Consider the following 8,544-nt stretch of genomic DNA (forward strand, 5'->3'; position numbering starts at 1 on the left):
TCTTATAAGCTCCCGATTGAGTCCCGATTTATTTTCTAATTCGGGTCTCGAAGGCCCATTACAGAGACAGTAGGGCAAATTCTTGGATTGCTTAATAATTATTTCTGTATTCTTCATGTTTGAACTGTACTGACAGGTAATACTTCGTAATCCTATACCAGCAATGGTATAGGGTTAGAGGGTGTTACAAACTTACCATCTCAATCATTTTCATACATACATGATATAGTTCATTTGAACACTTATCGTTCCTTTCCTTTCCATGCCCATTGAACAATTTAGAATAACATCGGATACGCGAGAAAGCTTACACGAAGTGTGCTAAAACATATAACCATAACCTTTCCTTTTCCTTTACATTGTTGCTCAGACGAGCCGTGAAATGGGTCTGCTCATACAAGCTGTGGGTCAGAATGTAGGCTACATGATGCTGCTTACATGAGCTGTGGAGTATATGCAACAAACATAGGACCTCAGCCATCGGTAGGACATTCAAGACTAGCACCTGAAACATGAAAACCCTAACGACATGTCATTTGTATCCTATGAATTCCTAAGGTTCAACCTAGACTTGATAACCGTCATTTCGTCAAAAGGTTGATACATCCATATATATATATATTGATTCATTGACATTCAAAAAAAAATAATAAAAATTTTATTTTATTAACATTATAATGATTACAGTTCATATGAACTTACCAGTCTAAATTACAACAATGACTAAGTATAGGGGTTATTTTGAAATTTTCTCTTCTCCTCGATTTTCCACTCGTTCTTGATCTAAATTAATAATTTCATTCAATTCATTAATTCAGATAGCAAAACCATTTCATTTTATACAATTAAGTCTTCTTTGACATTTTACAAAATTGCCCCTAACATTTTACTTTTATTCAATTTAGTCTATAAGCCTAAAACATACAAATTAACCATTTTTACTAAAATTTAACCTAAGCCAAATTTATTGGAACCTTACTATAGCCCATATTTATTGTTTTTACACATTAAATTCTTGTAATTTTACTATTTCAACAATTTAATCCCTAATCGTTAAATTCATCAAAAATCACTTAACAAAATACTTATAAATAAAAACTAATTCTTCAAATTCATCATTTAACATCTAAAATCACAAAGATTCGTCCATGGCAGCATTCAAAATCTTCAGCAGTTTCAAAAACAAAAGTACGGGCTAGATGGACCTAATTGCAACGATCTCAAAAACATAAAAATCTTAAAAACAGGCCAAAAACACCATATCATGCATGAAATTTCAGCAAGGTCAAAAGCTTCCTTCCTATTTCCATGGTGTTTCAGTTGTGTTTGAGAAAAAAACAAAAAGATGATAGCATTTAGGCCTTTTTTTTGTTTCTTTTAATTCATTTAATTATAAAATTACAAATTTGTCCATTTAAAAATCAACCAAATTTCTAGATTTTAATTGCCCAAAATCGTCCACCAAAAATTCAATTCGTATAATTACCAAATAAGTCCAAAAATCCACATTTTCATAAATATTAGACATCTTTAATTAATAGAATTCAACTTTTACACCATTTTTAATTTAGTCCTTTTCACCTAATTAACCCGTTAAACATCAAATTTTCTTAACGAAACTTTAATACAACCTTAATAACACTCTATAAATATTAAATAAAATATTTATGGCTCATTTTATAGAAACGAGTTCCCATTACCTCATTTTCTAAAACCACTTGCCTTTAGGATCTTACCACTTGAACCTAATTGTTCTTCCATTTAACACAAATCATTAAATCAAATTTTATCATTATACTATATATTACTCATAAATACTAAATAATAATATTTACAGACTCACACATCGGATTTGTGGCCCCGGAATCACAATTTTGACACTTTAGAGAAATGGGTTGTTACAAATAAGACGTTGCGTAATGTGTGTTGCTGTGATGATGGTGTAGCGTCCTGATACTTAGGCTTAGCGATAGAGCTGGGTATAGGGTGTTACACACCATATTATACCCATGATCATTTAGAGCTTTTAGATTTATTAACATTCGAGGATTTTGATATAGAGGGTATAATAAATTCTTTGATGAAAGGGCATGGTGAGTGGACTCGTTAAGCCAACTTCGAGGTGCTTGTGAAATTTAACACATCTATCATGTTCTTGCTGGCCTAGATGTGGATGCAATTCATTTGGACCGACTTGGCACCAACTCATAATGCTTCTGACGTTACCACCTATCGAGTCGTTATGCTTTATTCTATATTGCAGGGTGAGCATATTTGAATTGGCCACTAGACTTACGTGGAAATGCTCAAGTGCTTATAGAACCAAAAGCAAAGTACATACTTCTCACATTCTATTACCACTCTATGCCACCAAGCTGACATTCCCATGTCCCCGATTGAGCTATTCACAAGACCTATAAAGAGCGTGATAGGGGAAAACCTATACATCCAGTTCATCGAGCTCCAACAAATACAAAATCGAGAGAAGGATAAAAGAACTAAACATATGTCAAAGATGATGAGACTCAAGGATATGCCCATCTCGTAGTGGTAGACATGATGGATGCAAGATATGGGTGACATCCTGATAAGCATTGCGAAACAGAATGGATGACCAATACCTACACCACTATTGGACATGTTCAAGCGACTCCCATTTCCAGGTAAGGAGGGCACCCACAATGAAGATGATGATGATGATAAGAAGGAGGAGACCTCGATCATGCCACAGGATTATGAGCGAGTATTCTGACCAAATTGCTCATCAATGAAAGGCGTAGTGATTCATGACCCGAGCCATCATAGCCAGGCCCAAACTTCAGGAATGTGGGCTACTAAAACATCGATAGGGCATGAGAGGGGCAAGGCACTGATGATGGAGGTGTTGGACATTGATTCTGACTAGTTCTGAATAGTTTTAAATTTTTAATTTGGACTTTGTAGTTTACTTTTTTTAGGGATGATTTTAATTTTTTTTAAGTTTTTAATTAGTTAGGATATAGTATTTTCTATATTTGTTTGTGTGTTTTTAATTTTCCTTTGTAGGAACCCAATAATTTTTGTAGGCACTACAAGATCAAGCCAAACATGAATGAGAAGTAGTCCCATTGTATCGAATGAATCAAGCCAATCGTGTAATCTCCTTCCCTTATATGTTTATTGCATGTTAGGGACAATGTTCCAAATAAAGTGTGAGGGTAACTTAGAAAATTTTTAAAATTTTTCTGTTATTTTTCTTTGTTTTTAGTAGTTTTTAAATTTTTATTTTTGCATGTTTTCTATGTGCTTAAGCTTGTAGAAATACAAGTGATTGGTTAGGAGCATGTTAATAGAATTTTATAAATAAATTGTAAATTTAGTTTGATTATAATTGATTCTAAATTTTCTAATATTAGACTACTTAGTTCAATTTAGTACATTGTGAATAGATTTAAGGTGTTAAGTATACCACAAGAGAAATAGGTATATAAATAGCATGCATGTTTAATTAAATTATAGGTTGTAGAAATTGATACACTTGGCCAATTTAATCCATGTATAGAAGTACCTAGGGACGACCTAAGGCATTGCTGGGTAAACAATTTTTTGAGCCAAAAAGCTAACCCTATACATATTCTCCTAAGTACCTAATTTGAGTCTGAACCCATTTTTCTTGGTGAACCTAAAATAAAACCTTGAGCCTAATAAATATTCTATTTGATCCTTTATTTCTTGGTCCTTGCATGGATTTAGACGCCCAACCATTGATATTGAGGGATTAGGTAGATACATCATGGTGGTTTCAAAAGAGAAAAAAATAAGTGAACTAAGGAATTGTATGGTATAGTGAGTATAAGATTTCTTGAGCTTGTAGAAAAATAAGGCAAAATGTTAATCGAGAAAATCTCAATGAATAAAAGCAAAGTGAGATGGAAAAAAGTGTGCTCACCTTTGTTCAAAACAAATAAGAGCTCGGATGATTGTACTCATGAATACTATATGATGCCTTAGTAAATGGAGAAATAAGAAAGGTGAGGGAAGTAGATATAAGGTGGAGCGCTACATGTCTATTAAAGGGAGTACCATAGACAATATCATGTGTCAAACTGCTTTCATGCTTAAGTATTTTGTCAAGCCTGTTCTTTGAATTCCAAACCAACCTAAGTCGTAGAATGTTACAAGCCGAAAAGTCCTATGTAACTTAGGTTGTACATTATGAGGATGAAATTGTGCCGAGTTTTGATGTTTTTACCACTTATATTCATTTGAACATTATTATATATTTTTATATCTGTTTTGATGGAAACACATACTTAACATTCACTACAGGAAAACAGACTTTTAGCGGCGTTTTTTTTTGCCTTTAGCGGCGTTTTTAAGCGTTGCTAAAAACTTTAGCGGCGCTTTCCCAAGTGCCACAAAAAACGTCGCTATATGTAACGCCGGTAAAATTAGCGGCGTTTTTTTGAAAAAAGCGCCGCTAAAAACCAGAACTTTTAGCGGCGCTTTTAAAAAAACACCGCAAAAGACCAGGACTTTTAGCGGCGCTTTTAAAAAACGCCACTAAAGACCAGGACTTTTAGCGGCGCTTTTAGAAAACGCCGCTAAAGACCAGGACTTTTAACGGCGCTTTTAAAAAAAACGCCGCTAATTTGCCCAGTTTTGCAATATGTATTTTTGCACCTATATCCAACCCTCCTGCAAGAAATTCAACGAAAACAAGCAAATATACCATGAAATCCAACCAAAACCCGCAAATTTAAATAATACAAAATTATACGAAAAATATATTATATAAATTGTAAATGAATATTCAAAATATTCTTACAATAATGTTAAAAGTTACGAGAAAACAAATGTCTAAGATGGCGGATTTTGAAATTGCTGGAACATAGTCATCATAGATTGAAGCTGTAGCTGGAGTTCATTGTATTTTCTGTTCTGCTCCGCCTCCCTCGCTACTGCCTCCGCCTCCCGCGCTGCTGCCTCCGCTCTAAGTTGAGAAATTTGCTCATCTGTGCTAGCTTGTATTTGAACTATCTGATCTTTTAGCCTCTGAACTTCAGCTTGACTTTGACTCTCGGAAGGCATGTATTGGTGCGAGGTGGATCCAAAATATTGGGTCCAGTTAACATCAGATCCTTGAAATCTAACCTGACCATACCTTTCTGGACCCAAAACTTCATTAATAATTCTGTTATCTATATCCTCAAAATTAACAGAACTATCAGTCGAAGCAGTCGCTTCATACTCTGCCTTCTTATCTTTTAGTTTCTCCTAATAAATCAATTAAAGAGTTAGAAATGAAATATACAATAAAAAGGAATACAACATAACATTATTTAAATTAAACTAATAAAAACAACGAATTAAAAAATTATAATTAAATACTATAAATATTTATAATGAATCAAATTTTATTAAGTAAATATACCATAATTTCTGCAGCCTCAGATGTCATCGGAGTTCCATCTTTTTTCCTGTGCGTAATGTCAAAAAGCTGAAGGCGTCCAACTTTTTGATCAGACGAGGCTTCCTAAAATATAGTAGTAAATATTATTTAATTGTAAAAAGTCATTAATACTTGATAGAATTAATAAATCCATAGTACCGCGGCTTGAGCTACACAAGCAAAACTTCTTGACCCTGCCGTGTGCGTAAATTTTTGTTTTTGCCTGCTGCTTGTTCCAACTCGCTCACGGTCCTACATAATAAAATTATTATTACGTATATAGTAAATACTATAAACCGAAAAATTTATAAGAGTTTGCAAGTACATAATACCTCTCCTTTCTTCGAATTCCAAAATTGAACCGCATTTCCCCATTGGTACCTCAGCATTCCCGGTGGGATATTTTGCAATTTTTGTTCGAGGCTTATGGGTTTTTTAAAATATTCTTTTTTCAAAATGCTTTTATGGTCTCTCTATTTTTTACCCAATGCCTTCTTGATATATGCATCAGAGACCTCTAAAGCAAACCTCTCCTAAAAAACACAAGTTTAGGAAGTAAATATAAATGAAACTTAAACCAAAGTATTATAAATTACATTAACATTTTGTTACCTTAATATTAGAGAGAGCTTGGATTTTATTGCTATCAGGCATGTTATGCCATGATTCGTAGTTGATGGGCAACATATTGGCATTTCATGTTATAATGCCCAAATAGCCTGCTAAAAGCCGAGCTTCTTGTCCAACAGGCTGACCATGGCTGTTTCTAGTTACTTTGACACGCTCGACAGAATTTAAGTTATATAAATCTGTTAGGAGCGTACGTCCTCGACCTCTGCGCGTCCGACCATTTTCAGTTGAAAAATAATATATTATTACTATATTGAAATTTAAAAATAAATCAGTAATAAAATTTAATACAATTTGTAAAATAAACTTAACATTACTTTGAAATTCCACAGACTCGTCAAGTGTCTCCGGCACGCTTGAAGATCCAACAACTGTTTGCTGTTCAGTACTTACTTCTTTTGAATTTGTAGTATTTTGTACAATACTAAGATCTCTTCATCTTCTTCTAGGCATTTTTCTTGCAACACATAAAATAGTTAAAATTTTAGTAACAAATAACAACAATAGTAAATATAAAATAGTTAAATTATATAACATGACCAATGTTAAAATTATAACATTACATATAAATAAAAAATCATAAAATCATACTACATCATAAATCATAAATATCTTCGTCCACATCTTGACGAACCCATTGAAATTGTGTACTAGTACTAGGGATATTTTCATTTAAGTTTTGTTCTGGAAAAGGCAAAGTTTCTAATCTTTCAACGATGTCATCTCTACTTCCATTCCCCATGTCAAATAAGTCTCTAGGGGTGTTTCGGAGTACAACGTACCAACCCTCATCAATTGGATCTTTCGAGTAAAAAACTTGTTTAACTTGAGAAGAAAATACATACGGCTCGTCTATCAAATGTTCTCCAGTGTGAATTAATCGAGAGAAATTCACCATTGTAAAACGAAATTGATCATTTTTAATTTCGCGAGCAGTATTAGCATCAGCCCAATCACATCGAAATAAGACAAATTTCCATTTTCCATAGTAATCCAACTCAATAATGTCGGTTAGAAGTCCGTAATACTCCACATTTCCCTCGACAGGATTACTGTCCCTAGCACTAGCGTAACTTGTAATTAAAGAGTTAACAACTACTCCACAATTTTGAGTTCTCCTCAATCTCTCGTGATATTTGGTATGAAATCTGAATCCATTCATGATGAAGCCACTATATCTTTTTACTACTCGATTCGGACCTTGGGAAAGCCATTTAACTTTGTCATTAACGACATTCCACTCCAAACCTATTGAATCAAAAGTAAATTGAGTAATTGTAAATGTTATGAGAAAACATTATTATTTGTCAATAAAATGTTGAGTTGCATACCGTTTGGCTTAACCATTCATGAAAAGATTCTACGAATAATCTATTAATCTTGCGATGTTGTAATCTTCGTGAGCGTGAATGAGATCTTAAGACTTGTTTGTACTCACTATGTTAAAAACATGTTTAATTCGTTAAAAAATAAACAAATCAGAAAAAGATGAATATTTATCATATTCTAGAACTTACTTGCGTAATTGTTCAAGTGCATCGTGGTGGAAAAGAACATATCTATGTGCTTGTATCCAAGATTGGTCATCTAATTCTGCAATTTCAACTTTCCCGATTGGTTCTCCATAACTTTGAAATAAATAAGTTTCGGCCAAGCTAGGATCATTGAGTCCGGCATTTCTACTTGGTCTATTCAATCTTGTTTCAACATCTTCTAAATATCTAGAACAGAATGTCATACACTCCTCTGCCAAGTAGCCTTTAGCAATTGATCCTTCCGGATAACGCTTGTTACGGCAATAAGACTTCAATTTGCTTAGGAACCTAAACACCATATACAACATTATCAAAACTGGTAACTATAGGTATAAAGGTGAATGCCTTTGAAATAAATTAGCACCTTTCAATTGGATACATCCAACGATAGAAAACCGGCCCACCAATTATTGCTTCACGAGGGAGATGAATGACAAGGTGCACCATAATTGTGAAGAAGGAAGGTGGAAAGATATTCTCCAAATTGCATAATGTCAAAGTGGCTCGATCTTGTACTTTTTCAAGTTCTTCAACATTCAAAACTTTTCCACAAATTGCTTTCATTATATTGGACAATTCAATTATACAGGACGTTAACTTCTTTAACATACAGCACCGTAAAGCAACTGGAAGTAGATCTTGCATCAAGATGTGATAGTCATGTGATTTTAATGAATATAGTCTTCGATCTTTAAGACTTACACATCGAGATATATTTGATGCATACGCATCTGGAACCTTTATATCCTTCAACACCGTGCAGAACATTTCTTTCTCTTCCTTTGACATTGCAAAAATTGTAGGTGGCAACCAATATTTTCCATTAGGACGTACTTGGGGATGAAGATCACACCTAATTCCCATGTGAACTAAATCAAGTCGACTCTGAAGATTATCTTTTGATTTACCATCGACGTTCAAAATTGTCTGGATGATGTTCTCGCAAAC

At 33.7% G+C, this 8,544-nt stretch overlaps 1 long non-coding RNA gene across 1 annotated transcript; it reads right to left on the bottom strand.

Moving 5' to 3' along the window:
* Window positions 1–5,209: 5,209 nt before the first annotated feature.
* LOC107888192 (uncharacterized) lies at window positions 5,210–5,637 on the bottom strand. Its single transcript, XR_001681315.2, has 3 exons — window positions 5,591–5,637; window positions 5,414–5,515; window positions 5,210–5,256 (listed from the first exon to the last, which is right to left on the bottom strand). It is a non-coding gene; the product is annotated as an uncharacterized lncRNA (long non-coding RNA).
* Between the last annotated feature and the right edge of the window lie 2,907 nt (window positions 5,638–8,544).

This window comes from Gossypium hirsutum, chromosome A03 (genome assembly GCF_007990345.1).
Source record: "Gossypium hirsutum isolate 1008001.06 chromosome A03, Gossypium_hirsutum_v2.1, whole genome shotgun sequence".
Lineage (NCBI taxonomy): Eukaryota > Viridiplantae > Streptophyta > Magnoliopsida > Malvales > Malvaceae > Gossypium > Gossypium hirsutum.